General features: G+C 46.3%; 1 protein-coding gene across 9 annotated transcripts in view; it reads left to right on the top strand.

The window, feature by feature from the left end:
- Window positions 1–20,491, top strand: part of OSBP2 (oxysterol binding protein 2) — a 166,408-nt gene that overhangs the window by 102,966 nt on the left and 42,951 nt on the right. The window contains exon 1 of one of the 9 annotated variants that reach the window (XM_067014699.1): window positions 19,087–19,228. The exons of 7 other annotated variants lie outside the window; for them this stretch is intronic. The gene's annotated coding sequence lies outside the window, so the exon portion shown is untranslated. Of the gene's footprint in view, window positions 1–19,086; window positions 19,229–19,337; window positions 19,542–20,491 lie in introns of those variants that run through there. One more of the 9 variants, XM_067014698.1, reaches the window with a different exon arrangement.

Here is a 20,491-nt window from a genome sequence, read left to right as displayed (position 1 = left end):
TCAGAATATGTTGTCATATTCTGATTTGTCAGAGCAATACTCTTTTCTTTAATTTGCTGGATGTGTGTTATAATAAAAACAAATTCCCAGTGTCTGTGGTGAATGGTGCCTCCTAGAGTTGTGCAGTGCACAACCTGCTCAACCGTATGCAACAGCTCTGTTTATATAAACATGTATTAAGAGCAATGTTTGGCTGGTTCTGAGGATAACACAGTGACCTTTGTCACCTCCAGGTGAAGAGAGAATGAATGGGCTGCCCGGGTGCCAGGCCAAGCCAGGTGACCCTGCATGAGGCCTGGAGGAGGCCAAAGTGGGAGCCAGACTCAGAGTGGCCCTCGGAAGCTGAGTAGGGAGCAAAATGGCGAGAGGGTCCTCCAAGCCACTGTGGAGAGAGGGGCAGCCTGAGACTGGCCGCGTGGGGTCAGGCTTGAGCCCCAAGGCCCCTCCTACCCAAGACTGAGAGGTCTGCTGTGGGTACATTGTCCTCTGACCTCATCAGGGAGCGTCCTAAATCTTGCAGCACTGCCCTCTGTGGACACGAGTCAGTCTCCCGACACCTGGTTTTCCTGTGAAGTGCCAGTCAGCTTAGACCGGCAGCTGCATCTGATCTAATAGATGAGCAGTATGAATAAAGATGAAGTTATGGGCCTCGGGCTGCCAAAGATAAATTTCCTTTTTTGGCCTGTTTCCCTCTGACGTGTGTGTTGATTTATGCCTGACGCACATCTTCAGGAATAGTAGTTGCTCAGGCTAGGCGGTGTGGCACGGCCGGAGTATGGAACCCCACCTGGGCAGCCCTCTGCGTCCTGGCCTGGCGTGCCCTGCATCCTTGTGGCCATAGGTGGGAGCTGGTTAGAGGACAAATGTTTTTCCTGAGAGGGCAGAACTAACAGCCGTCCAAGCCACCGGGTACATTCCTCCGCCTGGGATATTTTTACATTAGAAGCAGCACAGGGGCTTCCCTGGTGGTGCAGTGGTTGAGAATCCGCCTGCTGGTGCAGGGGACACGGGTTCGTGCCCTGGTCTGGGAAGATCCCACATGCCATGGAGCTGCTGGGCCCGTGAGCCATGGCCACTGAGCCTGTGCGTCCGGAGCCTGTGCTCCGCAGCGGGAGAGGCCACAACAGTGAGAAGCCCGCATAGCACAAAAAAAAAAAAAAAGAAAAAAAAAAAAAAGAAGCAGCACAGTTCCTACTGGGTGGGGTCCCTGGAGCTTGACTCTTAGCTCGTTAACCATTTGTCAGCTGCTCAGCTGCTTCAAGAAATCCCCTCCCCAACCTCGCCTCACCCACCCCCCCACACACACACAACACACACACACACTTTGTTCTTGGCCAAACTCTGAGTTTCATCTGGCTCAGTCCTCTGCATCCTGTACATTCAGTGTTTTTAAGGGTTATTTACCGTTAAGGCAGCAATTCCAGATGTTCAAGATCATGGTGTTTCCATAACTTCATTACCCCTCATGTCACTGTTTTTAGGTCTCTATTTTTAGTCAGTGTTTTTCCTTTATGTGAACATCCTTTTTACATCATTGAGATACAAAAACATCACCGTTGTCACATGGCTGTCCATCATAAGCTCTTTCCCATGTTATCACAGACTTAATGTGTATCCGCTGAATGGCTGTGGAAAGGCTTTTCCTTCTGTTAGACATTTCGGTTCTTCCCAGATTGTAACCAGAGCCAAACTGCTGCCTGAGCGTCTTGTGGCATGTAAAAATTTTCTCTGCTGTTTCTTTCCGGGACACACACCCGGGAGTGCAATCGCTGAGTCAAGGAGTGTGACTGCTTCCCTCTGGCACCCCATCACCCTTGGCCAAAGTGTTCTGGTCCATGATGCTCTCAGGGCTGGGTGTGGAGATCTGCTTCTCTCCACCTCCCCTGCATTCGTACTTTTCTGAGAGTACTTTTTGACCAGGCATAGAATTGTGCCTTGTTAGTCTTTTAATTTGCAATGGACTAACCAAAAAAGGATGAATTTTCCCCACAAGTTTGGTTATTATTTGTGTCTACCCCTCTGCGGCTTGCCAGCTGCATCTTCTCCTGCCCTTGTGTGGAAACCCAAAGGGAAGCATCATAAATCTTGTTGGTTTATGTCGGATATGGCTGGAACCCAAGCCAGACAGGACTTCTTGGGACCCTGGCACTGCTCTGCTTTCTTTGGTGGGTGGGATTCAGAAAAATGGTCCCTGGAACTGTCATCCCCACGCAGGCTCTGCTGTGTAACCCATGGGGGCCCCTGTTTAAAAATTATTAAGTTTCAAGACAGAGACAGCTGAGCATTAAACCAAGGGAGGGACCTTTCTGACTTGGGGCCTTATTGTGACTGCATAGGTCATATGCCTGTGACGGCTACCCTGCCCCATGCTCTGGAGTCATCTAGTTGGAAGTGGACAGAGTTTGGAAGTGGCTTGCTTGACTGAGCTGAATCCACCTGTTAGGTTTCCCAAGGGCCACTCCAGCCACAGATCCAGGTATGGGTGGGCTTCTGACATGGGGCCACTTGTGGCCACCTGCAGCCCCTGCTCCTGACTGACACTGGCCATGCACCCCTCCACCCACTGGCCCCATTCTGGTCTACTTAGCCCTGGAGTTAGTTGTCCTTTTCTCTGTGGTCATTTCTTTTTCTTTTAAAATTAATTGATTTATTTATTTGGCTGCGTTGGGTCTTCATTGCTGCCCGCGGGCTTTCTCTAGTTGTGGCGAGCGGGAGCTACTCTTCGTTGCAGTGCGTGGGCTTCTCATTGCGGTGGCTTCTCTTGTTGCGGGTTTGAACGGGCTCTAGGGCTCACAGGCTTCAGTAGTTGTGGCATGCGGGCTTCAGTAGTTGTGGTTCACGGGCTCTAGAGCGCAGGCTCAGTAGTTGTGGCGCACGGGCTTAGTTGCTCGTGGCATGTGGGATCTACCAGTACCAGGGCTCGAACCTGTGTCCCCCGCATTGGCAGGCAGGTTCGCAACCACTGTGCCACCAGGAAAGCCCTCTGTGGTCATTTTTGTGCCCACTTTCACCTCACCCTGACCCCTGGTGGCTCTTTCTGGTGGAGAGCTGGCCCTTCTGCTCATCTTTGCCAGCTTTGGTCATCTCACTGCCCTGAATATTTAACATTTCGTGCTGTTTTTCCAGCTAGAGCTTTCACTTCTGCCTTACCCATTTCTCTCTTATCTTACCTCCGGAGCCTTCTCCTTGCCAGCCTGGGGCTAGGAGGAGCTGCTGCTTATATAGTGAGAAACTGGTAATCCCTGTGGCTGCAGATAACTGCTGATAATCAGTGAGGCTGGTTGCACTTGCTGTTAATTGGAAATGCCAGGCTGTCCCCCAGTTCACAGTCCTCATGCTCCCTCCCAAAGAGCAGCAGTTCCTCCGTGGATATTAACTCTGCAGGGGACGCTGGGTCTCCATAGGAGGGGAAATGATCCTGTGGGTCATCTGGGAAGTGGCATTCCTTGGGCGACAGGCACCTGGGGCTGGCTGCCCAGCCGGCTGCAGCAGCAGAAGTATCACTCCAGGAGTTACTCCCCCATGAATTGCATAGAGTTTGGAGCTTTCTTAAATGGCCCTTGGCTTGATTTAGCTCTTACTCTTGTGGGAAATGTGGCCTTATACTTGTGGGGTTTTTCCACATTTTTCAATGATTGAATCAGGAAGGTGTCGATGTGAGAGTTCTCACATTGAGCTGAGAAACATTCAGTTACCCACACAAAGGAAAATCATGTAGCCATAGAATCCCCGACTGTCACAGTTGGATGAGATTATTGCCATTTGGTGGTTAAAATAATTTTTGACATTTTTTCCAGATTACAAAGATAATTCATCCTCACTGCAGAAAATTTAGAAAAGAAAAAGCATTTAGAAGAAAATTAAAAGTGCCTGTAATTCCATTGCACAAAAATAACCCCAAACGACAACCACGGCGCATTGAGAACCTGTGCCATATGCCCACGTGTCTGGGTGATCTTCTCTGTCAGTTTCTTTGGTCTCTTTCACCCAGAGCCCCAGGTGGCTTGAGATCCCCCCCCACAACCCCAGTTTTGCAAGTGTGAGAGCTGAGACGTGAATTTGCCTGGTCACACAGCCTTAGTAAATACTCAAACCTAGCGCTAGTCTCACCACACACCCACATCAGCATTTAATAGCATTTTGAAACCTGCTGAGAGTTGGAAATGGCATCTCATTCTTTAATGGGCATATCTTTGATTTCTAAGGGGGTTGAATCTTTTTCATCAATTTATTAGCCTCTTGCAAGTCAGTGACTTCTTTGTCATGCGCTAGTTTTGTCTAGTGTTGCATATGAACCACATTGATATGATTATTGTAGTTGGAAAGTATGTTTCCTGTGGTAGGTCGACTCTTCCCTTATCAGTGTGCCCCCCCACCAACACTTTATTATGAAAAATTGCAAACATAGAGGAAGATTGAAAGAATTGTGTAGTCAACATCTATATTCCCACTACCTAGACTCTACCATTAACATTCTATTATACTTACTTTATCACCTATGTATCCTTCTGTCCATCCCTCTATCCATCAGCCCATCTTAATTTTTTAAATGCTTTTCAAAGTAAGTTGCAGACATCAGTACTCTTTCCCCTCTCAGACACTTCAGCATGTATATCATTAATCAGAGTTCAATATTTCATATCGTGGATTGCACTAATCATCGTTTGAGTTCTGATAAGTGTGTGCACGCACCTTTGCAACCCAGACCCTGTCAAGATACAGGACATGTCCGTCACCCCAGGATTTCCTCAGGCCCCTTCCCAGGCAGTCCACACCCCACTCCCAGAAGTACTGCTGTTCTGATTTATTTTACCACGGATTCATTTGGCCTGTCTTAGAACTTCACATAAATTGAATTATGCATTATGTACTCTTCTATGCAAGGCTTCTTTCACTCAGCTTAATGTGTTTGAGGTTCATCCATGTTGTCATGTGCGTCGTAAGTTTGCTCTTTTTCATTGCTTAGTATTTATTTTACCGCATGAATATACCATAGTTGATCCATACTCCCCTTGATGGCCACTTGAGCTCTTTCCAGTTTGTGAGCTGTTACAAACATCTCTTAACACTAGAACTTGTCACCATCCCTCATGTGACACAACGCTGTCCAGTTTAGACAGTCCCAGGAACAGCCTCATGCAGAGCCAGAGCACTCAACGTGGTCCTCAGTTGTTGCACAAAGGGACTGAAAGGTTAAACGTGCCTCTCTTCCAACTTGTATTCCAGCGTTAGGGGTCCCTGGTGGTGTGATCATACAGCACTGAATTCCCTGAGGATAAGAATTAGGTCTGACTCACATCTACAGCATAATTGAAAAATACAGCAAAACATGAGGAAATAAAAATGCATAAACCCACAAATATACATTTTGATGTACATTAAGTGTAAGTTTTTTGCAGATCTCTTATCACGTTGGAGAAATTCCCTTTTATTCCTAGTTTGCTGAGAAATTTTATGATGAATGGATGTTGAATTCTGTCAAATACGTTTCCTGCATCTGTTGAAATTATTATCACATGGATTTTTTTTCAGTCTGTTAATATGATGAATTATATTGGTTTTTTATATTTTGGCCCTCCCCCCAGATTCTTCTGATTCAGTAGGTCTGGGGTAGGGCTTGAAGATTTGCATTTCTAACAAGTTCTCAGATGTTGTAGCATGTATCAGTACTTTATTCCTTTTTGTTGCCAAATAATAATTCTATTGCATGCATATATGGACATTTGGGTTATTTTCACTTTGGGGCCACTAGGAATAATGCTGCTGTGCTATGAACATTCATGTGCAAGTTTTGTATGGACATATGTTTTCATTTTTCTTGGGTGTATACCCAGGATGGGATTGCTGGGTTATATAATAATTGCCAAACTGTTTTCTAAAGCAGCTGTATCATTTTTTATTCCCATCAGTAGGAAGGTTCCAGTTTTTCTTCATCCTTACCAACATATTATTTTCTCCTTTTTTTTTTGGCTGCATTGGGTCTTAGTTGTGGCATGCAGGATCTTTGTTGCAGCGTGCGGGCTTCTCTCTAGTTGTGGCATGAGGGTTTTTCTCTCTCTAGTTGCGGCATGCAGGCTCCAGAGCATGTGAGCTCTGTAGTTTGCGGCATGTGGGCTGTCTAGTTGAGGCAAATTCTCAGTAGTTGTGGCGCTTGGGCTCAGTAGTTGTGGTGCCTGGGCTTAGTTGCCCTGCGGCATGTGGAATCTTAGTTCCTCGACCAGGGATCGAACCTGCGTCCTCTGCATTGGAAGGTGGATTCTTTATCACTGGATCACCGGGGAAGTCCCTATTTCTTGCTTTTTTTGTGTGTGTGTGGGGGGGGTGGGGGTGGGGGGGTGGGGTACGCGGGCCTCTCACTGTTGTGGCCTCTCCCGTTGCAGAGCACAGGCTCCGGACGCGCAGGCTCAGCGGCCATGGCTCACAGGCCTCGCCGCTCCGCGGCATGTGGGATCTTCCTGGACCGGGGCACGAACCCGTGTCCCCTGCATCAGCAGGCAGGTTCTCAACCACTGCGCCACCAGGGAAGCCCTATTTTCTGCTTTTTAATGACTAATTATACTAAGCATTTTTTCATGTGCTTATTGGCCATCTGTATATCTTCTTTGGAGGAATGTCTATTCAAATCCCATTTTTTAATTGGGTTGTCTTTTATTGAAATTTAAATGTTGAGCCAACCTTGCATTTCTGAGATAAACTTCACTTAATCAAGATGTATTACCCTTTTTATGTACTGCTGGATTATATTAATACTTTTCTGAGGATTTTTATGTCTCTGTTCATGAAGGATATTGGTCTATAGTTTTTGTTGTTGTTTAGTTTTTGTTTTTTTGTAATGTCCTTGTCTGGTTCTGTTATCAAATAATACTGGCCTCATAAAATGAATTGGAAAGTATTCCCTCCTCTTTAATTTTCTGACAGAGTCTATGTAGTATCGGTATTGCTTCTTCTTTAAATATTTGGTAGAATTTGTCAGCAGAGCTTCTGAGTCCTAAGTTTTCTTCTTTGTGAGATTTTTAACTAAAAAAATCAAATGTTTAATAGACTTCTCAGGTTATTTTTGTTCACTGAATGAGTTGTGGTACTTTTGTATTTCAAGAATTTATTTCATTTAAGTAATCAAATTTGTGAGCACAAAGTTTTTAGTGATATTTTCTTATTAGCCTTTAATGTCTGTAAGATCTGTAGTGATGTCGCCTCTTTCATTGATGTTATTGGCTATTGATCATATTGATATTTTCAAAGAAATCAGATTTTGGTTTTATTGGTTTTATCTACTGTTTTTCTTATCTGCTCTTTAAAAACATATGTAATATAGATATCCTTCAAAAGGCAAATTGAATCATACTGTACGTACTGTCTACACCTCGAACTTTTTCATTGACTATATCTTAAATTTTTTTTCATATCACACAAAAGTCACATATCTGCGTGTCAGTAGGATACATTACTAGAACTGAATCAGTAGATGGTTATCCTCTTTTTTCGTTTAAAATCAACTTTATGTATAATTTTAATTTGATAAAATGAACTGATTTTAACTGTTCTGTGAGTTTTTACAAATGTATACACCTGTATATCCACCAATCCAAATAAGATATAGAACATTTTTATCATCCCCAAAAGTTTCATCATGTCCCTTTTCAGTCAGTGCCCCCCCATACCTAGCCCCAGACAACCACTGATCTCCTTTTGGCACTATAGTTTTAATTGTTCTAGAATTTCATATAATGGAATCAAACAGTAGTATGTGTGGCTTTTTCATTCAGTATAATGTATTCAAGGTTCCTTCTTGTTGTGTGAATACATAATTTTTTCCTTTTTACTGCTGACTTTTTTCCATAGTGTGAATATGCCACAAGTATTCATTCACTCATTAATGGACATTTGGGCAGTTTCCAGTTTGGGGCTACTATGAGCTGTGAAGCTGCTGTAAGCATTTAAAATTAATGCATTTAAATGCTATGAGCATTTAAAATTAACGTATTTTTGTGGACATAAGTTTTTATTTCTCCTAGGTATACCTAGAAGTGGAATTGTAGGTTGTGTCATGTTGTAAGTGTATGTTTATCTTTATAAGAAACTGCCAAACTGTTTTCCAGAGTGGCTTTACCATACTACATCCCACCAGCAATGTTTGAGAGTTCGTTGCCACATCCTGTCAACCCTTGCTATTGTTAACCTTTTAAAATTCCCCTATTCTTCTGGTCATGTAATAGTATCTCATTGTAGTTTTAATTTATACTTTTCTAATTACTAATGATGTTGAGCATCTTTTCATGTACGTATTAGCCATTTGTATATATTCTTTTATAAAGTGCCTTTTCAAATCCTTTTCCTATTTGGTGTAGGGGTAGGAGGTATATTGTTTACCTTATTAATGAGTTTCAAGTGTTCTTTATATATTCTGAATACAAGTTCTTTTTCAAGAATATGTATTGAGAAAAAATTCTGCTAATCTGTGGTTTACCTTTTCTTTTTTTAAAAATTAATTTATTTTATTTTATTTTATTTTTTTGGCTGTGTTGGGTCTTCGTTTCTGTGCGAGGGCTTTCTCTAGTTGCAGCAAGCAGGGGCCACTCTTCATCACGGTGCGTGGGCCTCTCACTATCGTGGCCTTTCTTGTTGCGGAGCACAGGCTCCAGATGCGCAGGCTCAGCAGCCGTGGCTCATGGGCCCAGCTGCTCCGCGGCATGTGGGATCCTCCCAGACCAGGGCTCAAACCTGTGTCCCGTGCATCGGCAGGCAGACTCTCAACCACTGTGCCACCAGGGAAGCCCTACCTTTTCATTTTTAATGGTATCTTTTTAAGAGCATATAATTTTAATTTTGATTAGATCTCTTATTAAGTTCTTCTATGATTAGTGTTTTCTGTGTTCTAAGACATTTTTGGCCACCTCAGGATAGTGCTGATTTCTTCTAGATGTTTTATAGCTTTAGCTTTTACATTTAGATTTAAGATCTATTTTCAGTTAATTTTGTGTATGGTGTGAGGTAGTTGTCAAGGTTATTTTTTTTCTCTATGTGGATATTCAGTTGTTTAAGCACCATTTTCTTAAAAAAAATAAAGTTTTTCTCTTATTGACTTACCTTGACACCTTTGTTGAAAATCAGTTGATCATACACGTCAGGTGTGTTTCTGAACCCTCTATTATGTTTCATTATAAATCTATACTTAGGCCAACACTATACTGTCTTTTTTTTTTTTAGATGTTGGGGGTAGGAGTTTATTTTATTTATTTATTATTATTATTATTTTTTGCGGTACACGGGCCTCTCACTGTTGTGGCCTCTCTCTTTGTGGAGCACAGGCTCCGGACGCGCAGGCTCTGTGGCCATGGCTCACGGGCCCAGCCGCTCCGCGGCATGTGGGATCTTCCCGAACCGGGGCATGAACCCATGTCCCCTGCATCGGCAGGTGGACTCTCAACCACCGTGCCACCAGGGAAGCCCAGGAGTTTATTAATTTTATTTATTTTTGCTGTGTTGGGTCTTCGTTTCTGTGTGAGGGCTTTCTCTAGTTGTGGCAAGCGGGGGCCAGTCTTCATCATGGTGCATGGGCCTCTCACTATCGTGGCCCCCTTGTTGTGGAGCACAGGCTCCAGACATGCAGGCTTAGTAGTTGTGGCTCATGGGCCTAGTTGCTCCGTGGCATGTGGGATCCTCCCAGACCAGGGCTCAAACCCGTGTCCTCTGCATTAGCAGGCAGATTCTCAACCACTGTGCCACCAGGGAAGCCCTATACTGTTTTGATTATTATAGCTATATGGTAGATCATGATAACAGGTTGTATAGGTCCTCCAGCTTTATTCTTCTTTTCCAGAACTGTTTGGCTTGCTTTTCCGTATAAAATTTAGAATTGGTTTGTTGGTTCCTACAAAAATGTCTGCTGGGATATTGGCAGGATTGCATTGAATCTATAGATCAATTTGTGGAGAATTGATAGCTTAACAGTATTGAAGTTTCCAGTCCATAAATATGGTTATTTATTTTTGTTTTCTTTAATTTCTCTTAGCTATGTGTTTTCATGCACATTTTTTACTAAATTTACCTGACAATATTTATTGGTTTTGATGCTATTTTAAATGGTATTACTTAAAAAAATTTTTATTTTCTAGTTGTTCATTGCTAATATTATAGAAATACAGTTGATTGTTGTATACAACCTTTTATCTTGATATATTCACTTGCTAGTTCTAATGGCTTTTCTTTAGATTCCTGAGGATTTTCTGTATTTGCTATCATGTTGTCTATAAATAAAGGCTTTTTCCTTCTTCCTTTTAACTTGTGTGCTTTTGATTTCTTTTTCTTGCCTTGTTGCACTGGCTAGGAACTCCAGTATAATAATGAATAGAAGTGGTGAGAGCAGACATGCCTTCTTCCTGATATTAGGGCAAAAAGTTCAACTTTTCATTGTTAAGTATGAAGATAGCTGTAGGTTTTTTTTTTTTTTTTTTTTTTTGGCTGCGTTGGGTCTTTATTGCTGTGCACGGACTTTCTCTAGTTGCAGCGAGCAGGGGCTACTCTTTGTTGTGGTGAGTGGGCTTCTTATTGCGGTGGCTTCTCTTGTTGTGGAGCATGGGCTCTAGGTGCGCAGGCTGCAGTAGTTGCAGCACGCGGGGTCAGTAGTTGCAGCATGTGGGCCCTAGATTGTGTGGGCTTCAATAGTTGTGGCATGCAGGCTCTAGAGCGCAGGCTCAGTAGTTGTGGTGCATGGGCCTAGTTGCTCTGCAGAATGTGGGATCTTCCTGGACCAGGGATCAAACCTGTGTCCCCTGCATTGGCAGGCAGATTCTTAGCCATTGAGCCACCAGGGAAGTCCCTAGGATTTTTATAGATGCGTTTTATAATAACGAGAAAATTCCTTTTCTTCCACGTTTTCTGAGTTTTTATCTTGAATGGGTGTTGAGTTTTGTCAAATGCTTTTTCAGTACTTATTGAGTTGATTGTTTTATCTTTATACTGTTAATATGAATTGTATTAATTTCAAATGTTAAACCTTGCATTCCTGAGATAAATCCCATTTGTTCGTGATGTATTATCCTTTTTAGCTGAATTTTATTGGCTAATATTTTGTCAAGGAATTTTGTATCTATATTTACGAGTGATCTTGGACTATAGTTTTCTTTTCTTTTAATGTCTTTGCCTGCTTTTGTTATCAGTGTAATACTGGTACCTCTTATGAGATAATACTGCCTCATAAGATGATTGCGAATTGTTTCCTCTTCTTCTATTTTTTGACAAAGTTTGTATAAGAATTGTGTTATTTATTCCCTAAATATTTTGTAGAATTCACCAGAGCAGACATTTTGACCTGACCATTTTCTTTGAGGAAAAGCTCTTTAATTTTAAATTCACTTTCATTATAAAGGACTTCTTTTTCTTTCTTGTGTAATTTTTGGTAATTTGTCCTTTCAAGGAGCATTCCAGTTCATCAAAGTTGTCAAACTTATTGGCATAACATTGTACATAATATTTTTAAAATATCCCTTTAGGGCTTCCCTGGTGGCGCAGTGGTTGAGAATCCGCCTGCCGATGCAGGGGACACGGGTTCGTGCCCTGGTCCGGGAAGATCCCACATGCCGCGGAGCGACTGGGCCCGTGAGCCATGGCCGCTAGGCCTGCGCGTCCGGAGCCTGTGCTCCGCAACGGGAGAGGCCACAGCAGTGAGAGGCCCGCATACCAAAAAAAAAATAAATAAATAAAATAAAATAAAATAAAATAAAATAAAATATCCCTTTAATGTCAATAGAGTTGTATGATGTTCCTTTCATTCCTATTATTGGTAATTTGTATTTCCTTTATTTCTTGATTATTCTAGCTAGAGGCTTATCAATTTCGTTGATCTTTTCAAAGAAAATCTTTTCAAAGCTTTTAGTTTAATTTTCCCATTGTTACTGTTCTCTATTTCATTGGTTTTTCTCTTTTAAAAAACCATTTTGTTCCTTCTACTCACTTTGATTATAATTTGCTCTTCTTTTTCTATTTTCTTAATGTGGAAGCCTAGATCACTCATTTTAAACCTCTCTTCTTTTTCATAGTAAGCTTTAAAGCTATGCATTTCCTTCCAAGTACTGCTTTAGCTGCATCCTATAAATTTTTGATATGTTGTATCATTCATTTAAAAATATTTTCTAATTTTCCTTGTGGTTTTTATTTGACCCATTAGTTACTTTAAAGTGTGTAGTTTAATTTTCATGTATTTGGGTTTTTTCCAGGTACCTTTTTGTTATTGCTTCCTAATTTAATTCTGTAGTAGCCAGAGAACATATGCTTTATCATTTTAAGTTTGAGACTTGTTTTATGGCATAGCATTGCTCTGTCTTGGTGAATACTTCATGTACTGTTTTAAAGAATGTGTATTCTACAGACTTACTAGAGCATGGACTTGAGGATATGGGGAGGGGGAAGGGTAAGCTGTGACGAAGTGAGAGAGTGGCAGGGACATATATACACTATCAAATGTAAATTAGATAGCTAGTGGGAAGCTGCCACATAGCACAGGGAGATCACCTCTGTGCTTTGTGACCACCTAGAGGGGTGGGATAGGGAGGGTGGGAGAGAGGGTGATGCAAGAGGGAAGAGATATGGGAACATATGTATATGTATAACTGATTCACTTTGTTGTAAAGGAAAAACTAACACACTATTGTAAAACAGTTATACTCCAATAAAGATGTTTAAAAAAAAAAAGATGTTTAAAAAAAAAAAAAGAATGTGTATTCTACCATTGTAGGATGTGGTGTTCTGTAAATGTCATTTAGGTCAAGTTGATTGATAAAGGGTACTTGAAGATTCACATCTTCTAAATCTTTGTTTTGTCTCTACCTTCTAGCAATTGCTAAGAGAGTAGTATTGAAATCTCTAACTATAATTGTAGATTCCATTTCTGGCTCTGCTTCATACATTTTCAAGCTCTCTCATGAGGTACATGCACAATCAGGAGTTTGTATCTTCTTAACGAATTGATTTCTTTTGTTGTTATGAAATTTCCCTCTTTATCTCTGTCCTCAAGCCTCTTTTCAGATGTTATTAAGGCCATACAGTTTTCTTGTAATTACTGTTTGCCTAGTGTTTCTTTTTCTAGTATCTTACTTTTAGCCCATCAATGTCTTTATATTTAAAGTGCATTTCTTATAGAAAGCAGATGGTTGGTTATTTTATCTATGGTTTTATATTTAAAGGGGCTGTATATAGATAGCATATAATGAGTCTTGCTTTTTTATCCAGTCTGATAAAGCTTCTGACTTTTAGAGTGTTAAGACCTTTTTAATTTAATGTAGTTATTGATATGGTTGGGCTTAAATCTACTATTTTGCTGTTTGTTTGGTCTCATCTACTTTGTTCTTTTTTTCTCTTTTCCTGCCATCTGTGGTTTTTGTGTTTTTTGTGTTTTGTTTTGTGGTACACGGACCTCTCACTGTTGTGGCCTCTCCCATTGAAGAGCACAGGCTCCGGACGCGCAGGCTTAGTGGCCATGGCTCATGGGCCTAGCTGCTCCGTGGCATGTGGGATCTTCCCAGACCGGGGCATGAACCTGTGTCCCCTGCATCGGCAGGCGGACTCTCAACCACTGCGCCACCAGGGAAACCCTGTGGTATTATTTTTAGTATTCATTTTTTTCCTTTTATTAGCTCACAACTGTACATCTGTCTTCTCAGTGGCCACTCTAGGGTTTACATTATGCATCTTTAAGTTATCACAGTCTTCCTTCAAATCATATACCATTTCAGCTATAAGTAAGAATCTTGCAACAATATATTTACTTCCATGGCCCCCACCCTTTCTACTGTGTCCTATATTACTTTTGAAGATACACTTTTTTTACTTGCTCTATACAGTTGTCTTTAAATGAAATTTTAAAATGAGGAAACCAGCATCTTTTATGTTCACTCACATACTTATTTTTTCTGTTACCAAACCGAACTTGGGTCCGCTCACCCACCGTACAGCAAAGACAATCTACTGACACTGGTTTGTGGCGAAGGAAAGTTTGGTGCTTATTTGCAGGGCACCAAGCAAGGAGAACAGTGGCTTATGCTCAAAGACCCAAACAAGAGACAGATGGCTTTCAGGGAATGGTTTTAATTTAAAGGCAACATTTGAGGTGAGGGCTGCAGGGTGCATGACCTTCTCCGGATTGGTTGGTGGTGAGGTAACAAGGTGATGTTTCCAGAATCTTAATCATCAACCTCCTGGTTCCAACCATTCTGGGGTCTGCATCCTTGTGTTCAGCATATAGCTACCATCCTCCACCTGGGTGAGGGTCACCATCCTGCAGAACTCAAATATATGTGTCAGATTGTTATGTATATCCCTTGAGGAGGAGCTAGGACTCTGTTTTTTGTTTTTTTTTTCCTTAAATTTATTTATTTATTTATTTTTATATTTGGCTGCATTAGGTCTTCATTGTTGCGTGCGGGCTTTCTCTAGTTGCAGCGAGCGGGGGCCACTCCTTGCTGTGGTGCGCGGGCTTCTCATTGCAGTGGCTTCTCTTGTTGCGGAGCATGGGCTCTAGGTGCACAGGCTTCAGTAGCTGTGGCACGTGGGCACAGTAGTTGTGGCTCACAGGCTCTAGAGCGCAGGCTCAGTAGTTGTGGAGCATGGGCTTAGTTGCTCCACGGCATGTGGGATCTTCCCGGACCAGGGCTCGAACCCATGTCCCCTGCATTGGCAGGCAGATTCTTAACCGCTGAACCACCAGGGAAGTCCCAGAGCTCTGTTTTATGCTGGATATTGTCATTACTTGTCTTGCTTAACTGCTTTTCCTTTGTTTTTACATTCCCCCACCTCCCTAACTAGTAAATGCTTGGGCCTGCTCTTTGGAACTTAGGGAAAGTCTGGGGGACTAAAGCCTTTCTCCTACAAACAAGACTCGGAGGAGCTTCTGTATCTGGAAGTCCCCACAGGGTCCTGCCCGGTGTCATTTTTAGCCCTCTTCACTCCTTTGTCTGGATCTGAATTTCCATTTGGTATCATTTCCTCTCGGCTTGAAGAACTTCCTTTAACATTTATTGTAGGTCAGGGAGCCACAAATTCTCTCAGGTTTTATTTGTCTGAACATATCTTTACTTCATCTTTATTTTTGGAGGACATTTTTATGAACTATAAAATTCTAGGGTTTTTTTTTCTCTCAGCTCTGTAAAGAAGCTGTTCCTTCTTTGTCTTCTGGATCATGTGCCCACTGCCCTGGCACATCCCCGTTCATGGCCCCAGCATCCAAATCCCAGAATCAAGCTGCCCATCAGATGACCAGGGGCAGCACCTCACCTCACAGATCCCCAGCACCCCTGGCACTTAAGGAGGCCAGAAGTGGAGCCCACAGCACAGGGGTGTGGTGACCCGAGTTGGGGCTGCCCAGCAGAGTACTTCATGAACTACGGAGTGACTTTGTGTTGCCAGCAAGCAGTGACCCTCTGTTGTTGCCTGGGTCTCTGCCTCAGGCTCACCTGCCCCAGAAAAGGGGCCTTTTGTAGGACACAGCCATTCCTTGGCCCCAAGCCCTCCGGCCCTAAGTGGCCTGAATATTCCTCATCTCAGCATAGCCCAAAGGCCTCACGGCCCCCCACTACCTGTTCCATCAGTCCCTCCCCCTTCCAGCCAGGGGGGGGCCTAGGACAAGGACACCAGAAAGTTGTCAGCCACAGTGACCTATTTAAGGGGAGCCCCGCCAGGCCAGCATGGAGCCAATCGGAAATGGGTCTCGGGTGGAAACTTGGCCCAAAGATGTTGGATCTCTGCGGACCGTCTGGTTGTAATTCAAGCCCGCCTGGCTGTGGGGTTTCAGATTGTGCAGGACTGTGTTCTGATGCCATTGCAGACTGCGTGGTACCTTTGGGTGGGTCCAGGTTTCTCCCTCAGCCCCGTGGCCTAAGTGAGAAGCCCCTGGGCTCTGTAGTTGAGGGGAAGGTCTCAGCCAGGCTCTGGGCACCTTGCATTACCTGGGCTATGAGGAGCCTCCCTGCAGGCTCAGGGAGCAGCTGCTGAGCAGGGGTCCCCAGGACTCAGGTAGAGAGCCCGCCGGCACAGTCCCAGGTGGGCAGGTGGTTCTTCCTTCCCTGCTCCCTCCCCCTCTTCCCTTGTCTCTGCTGGCTTTTCTCTCGGCTGGTCTCACAGTGGCTGTCACTTCCACCATGTCACCCTCCCCACGGTTCCCTGTGGCAGTATTCCCTGCCCAGGCACCAGCTCCTACTCACTAAGACTTGGCAGTTGGAAACAGCCCCCTTCTATTTTTAGGGACAATCACTTGCAGTCTCTTCACAACTACCATCACACGTTGGAATTTCTAATTTCCATTTCTTTTAGAAAACAGAAAACCAATTTCCTGATTTACAGTAAGCAGTGTATCAGCCAGGAGCCTGAGAATGATGCTTGCTGGCCCGACAGAAAATAGTTCTCCCCTGACAGAGGCTGGGCGAGCAGATGGTCAGAGCCAGGGGCCGTTGGGGAGGCGGGGGCCATGCCTTCATCCCTGCCCTCGGGAGCAAACGGCCAGCGAAAGCCCACCTCGTTTGTCTTTGGCCAAGCTCCTCGCAAGCAGGTTCCTTCCTGAATGTGAATTTTTCTGGGGCCTCACTATTTTCAGATTGATTTTCAGCCTTAGCAATCACTGCTTAGGTAGATTTTCCCCCTGAGCCAAGCCTTGGAAGCCACCTGCCCACAGTGGTGTCTGCATGGTGCTGCTGGTAGGGCGCCTCGGAGCTGTGAGGGGTGGCTGCCCTCCTCGTCCAGCAGGTGTGGGGACGGGGTTGGGGAGGCGACGGTGGACCTGGGCAGGGGCACAGCTGACTAATGGAGGAACGAGCTGTGCAGAGGGCAGGGGCTTTGGTGACCGACGCCCTCGAGCCTTTTCCACTGCAGGCCTTTCCTCAGCCCTGCCTCTTTCCCCCACCTCTGGGTCTGAGCCCCGCTTCTGACTCCCAGACCTGGGCTCTGCCTGCCTGGCTGGGATGCAGTTACTCTCACAATCAGCATTCTGATCCATCTCACGGTGGCAGGGCCTCCATGGATCCTGGCCTCTGGCCTGGCTCCCAAGGCTTCTTCATAAATGACCAGTTCTGCTGAATCATCAAATCCGGGGTGGGGTTTGGGGTAGCTTGCTTGGTCACAGGGTTGTTTCTTCCCCCTCCCCCTCCCAGAACACAACTAGCAGAGAAGCCCGCAGGCCCAGGGTCAAATGCATGTCCGCATTAAGGTCTGCATTAACCGTAGCTGGTGGACCTTCTCCGCAGAGCAGTGTGGGTCTGCCCAGTAGAGGCCCTTCCTTTCAGGAGCAAACACTGGGGCCCAGAGAAGGGAGAGACCTGCTCAAAGTCACACAGTCTTTTGGTGGCCGAACCAACACTTAAGCTGAGGACCTGCCCACCCACCAGTCTCCCTAGCGACCTGGGAACATAGGAAACACAAAACAGAAGGCTGACTGGGAATTGGAAAGCCTTGATGTCTTCCGGGTGCAGGAATGCCTTCTTCGGCCTCACTGACCCTCATCCCCAGCCTCCCCCTGTCAGTTCTGGGTCGGGGCTCCCAAGGATGTGGGTCACGAAGAGGACTGTCCACTGCCCTCCGTGTCCTCCAGGAGGAATGTTCAGATGCCTGCGAACACAGGGCCTGTGCCAGGCTCCTAGCTGCATGGACAGTGACCCAGAACTAGGAGAGGAACGAAAGGGCCTTTGGAGGAGCCAGACAGCCTCCAGAAATATCCCTACCTCCTGCCCCTTTCTCTCGGCCTCACTCTGAGCCGGGTCACTTTAAACACATTCTGCCAAGCGTACTCTTCTGGTGTTGCCATCAGGGACTGGCGGCCTTCCCTTCAGGTGACCCTTCAGGTGGCCGCCTCTGCCCACCTGGACCTCAGACCGGCAGGGAGCAGGCAGTTATGGTAACCTGGCTCCAGGTGTGCCTGGATCACGGGGCACACGCCTTTCAAGTGACGAGAGCTCCCACCCACCCTCCTGGCCCCTGAGAGGCCCCTTGCTTGGGTGTTCTTGGTCGCCGGCAGTCATGGAATTGGAACAAGGGACAGTCCCCATTATGGGTAGCATGTGGGAGTGGGCGGAAAGAGATGCCACTGGCATCAGACAGGTTGATGAGGTTATCTTGAGGAGGATTGCTGGGGCTTGTTTCTTTGCTACTTTGTGCTTTTCTCTACAGGGCTTTTTGACTTTTCTACCTTCAGCGTGGCTCTTTTTTATAGCCAGGTAATAATGGCTGATGTTCGTGGCCTCACTGTGGCAGACACTGTGTTAAGCACGTTACATGCATTGACCCATTTTACAGATGAGGAGCTGAAGGTAAAGAAGTTAAGTAGCTGCGAGGTCTCAGGGGCGATAAATAACAAACTGGGACTTGCAGGTCTGTGTGACTCCTAAAGGGGAGAGAGTCTTATGTGGGCATTTAAATGAAAGGGGGTGGCTCTGTCCCCTTTCTGTTTAAGACACAACTTGGCCTGTCCATCCTGCATAGAGTGGACTATGAGATTCCACCACCCAGGCAGGGCCTGTGGGTCTCCTCCTCACCCTCCCCACAGAGCTTGGCCCAGGGCCAGGCCCCCACTCACCACCCACAGCCAGAAGAAGCGGGAGGGCACTCTGAGGTCTGCAGGGCGAGAAAGAGGAACCTTGCAGGGACTGAGCAGCTAAGCGGGGTGGGTCATAGGGTGAGCGAGCTGTGATTGCTGCATTCTCTCAAGAGCCAGGGGAAAACCCTGAACCCGTCACCGCTCACCTGCACACTGCCCTGGGGTTCACAAAACGCTTCCCACCATCGTCCCTTGTGGCATCCGTTCATTCAGCAGGTTTCTGTTTGGCACCTCCTTCACGCAGGCCCAGGAGGTGGAGATCAGCCAGGCAGACGCAGCCCCTGCCTCTCCAGGGCCCCACGGGCTCCTAGGTGGCGGGACCCCTCTCCCAGCCCTGCCCCACCCCCGCCTCCTCCCTGACCCAGTCACTCTCTGTCATTGACAGAGAGCCGCCTAGAGGCAGCTGCACATGGAAAGCTCTTTAGCGTGATTACGTGGGCGTCCGATGATTTCCAAGGATAAGCAGCTGTGGCTCTCTTCGGGCCAGGAAAATGTAATCTGGCAGTTTCCAGTGAGCGGCTCAACTATGCTGGCGCAGTCGTGAGTGGATCAGTGGGTTCTCGTGTGGGTCGGCAGACCTCGCTTCAGTTCAGTCCCACTTGCTTTGGCTGTGAGACAGGTGTTTGTGCTGAGCAAGATTAAACACTCCCACAGGTGGGGCGCCTTGTTGTTTATTAAAGGATCCTTCTCATTGGTCAGGGATCGCTGGACCCACAACGGGAAGCGGAGGGGGTGGGACCGGGGAGGTGGGCGCCATTTTCTGGTGGGGAGAACTGTGAGGTGGGCTCAGTGGCTTCCGAGGAGCTGTGCTCACGGCTGGGCCGAGGGCAGTGCTTTGCCCCTGCCCGCGAGGGCAGAAAGAAGCCGTTCCGGCAGCCGGCGCCATGCGGAGGCCACGGTTCGTAACCTGATGGGATCTGGGGCAGCTGCTAACAAGTAACGACGTCGTGGAGAAACAGGACCAGAGGTGAGACAGCAACACCCAAACTGAAATTGTGTTATGTGGACAAAGGCTCGATTTCAACATGGAAACAAGGACGTTGTTTAATTTCCTGAGCTGGCAAGCCGAGAGAACTTTTTTCCTTTTCTTGGTTACCCAGAAGGTAGTGCAGGGCCCCGGAGAGAGGGAGCCCCAGGAGCCAGATGCCTGGAGGCCACGTGAGCCCCTCGGCCTTGGTTCCCCGGTCTGCAGAGCTGGGAGGAGCACCTGGAGGTGGGGTGCAGGGTGTGGGGGACAGATGTGGAGCACTGAGGAAACGTGTGGCTGGAGCCTCGGATTATGAGGTGTTAAAGCTGGTGAGGCCTCGCCAGCATCTAACCCAGCAGTTCTCACCCAGCTGCGGTGTGAAATCTCCTGGAGAAACTTTTTAAAAATACTGATGCCCTTCCCGCCACCAAGGCACCAGGCGGTCCCCCTGATCTGGAGGCCGGGCCTTCAGGGGGCTTTCTGTGAGCCAGGAGTGAGCAGACAGGTGGGACGGAGTTCAGAGGCTTGCAGTGGAGGCTGGGGGGAGCATGGCAGCCCCCCGAGGAGGCTCACTGTTGTCTAGGTGAGGCGGGTGCCTCGAGGAGGATCCACCGTGCTGAGACGCAGGTGGGTTCCTCTCTTGACATCAGCAGGTCGGAGGAAGAGGAGCATCTGTGCTCCAGCTGTCCCTCTCGTGCCTCTTAAACAAGGGCTCAGGTGAGAGCAGCAGCGCCTCGCCCCCAGTCAGCTGGCACCGGCAGGGGGTGGGCTGCAGTGTCTCCGCCCAAACCCAACTGGCGTGGGGTCTGGCCCTCATGCACCTGCCTCAGGTTGGCTGAGGGGCAGCCCACCTCTGCACCTTGGGACCTTGGGGCGAGACTCAAACCAGGACGGAGCAGATGAGTGAGTCTGGAGGGTGGGAGGGGGGCGGTGGGTAGGACGCCAGCTCC

The sequence above is a fragment of the Kogia breviceps genome, chromosome 15 (genome assembly GCF_026419965.1).
Source record: "Kogia breviceps isolate mKogBre1 chromosome 15, mKogBre1 haplotype 1, whole genome shotgun sequence".
NCBI classification, from domain to species: Eukaryota; Metazoa; Chordata; class Mammalia; order Artiodactyla; family Physeteridae; genus Kogia; species Kogia breviceps.
The sequence above is the reverse complement of the archived record's forward strand: the minus strand, read 5'-3'. Positions and strand labels throughout refer to the sequence as shown.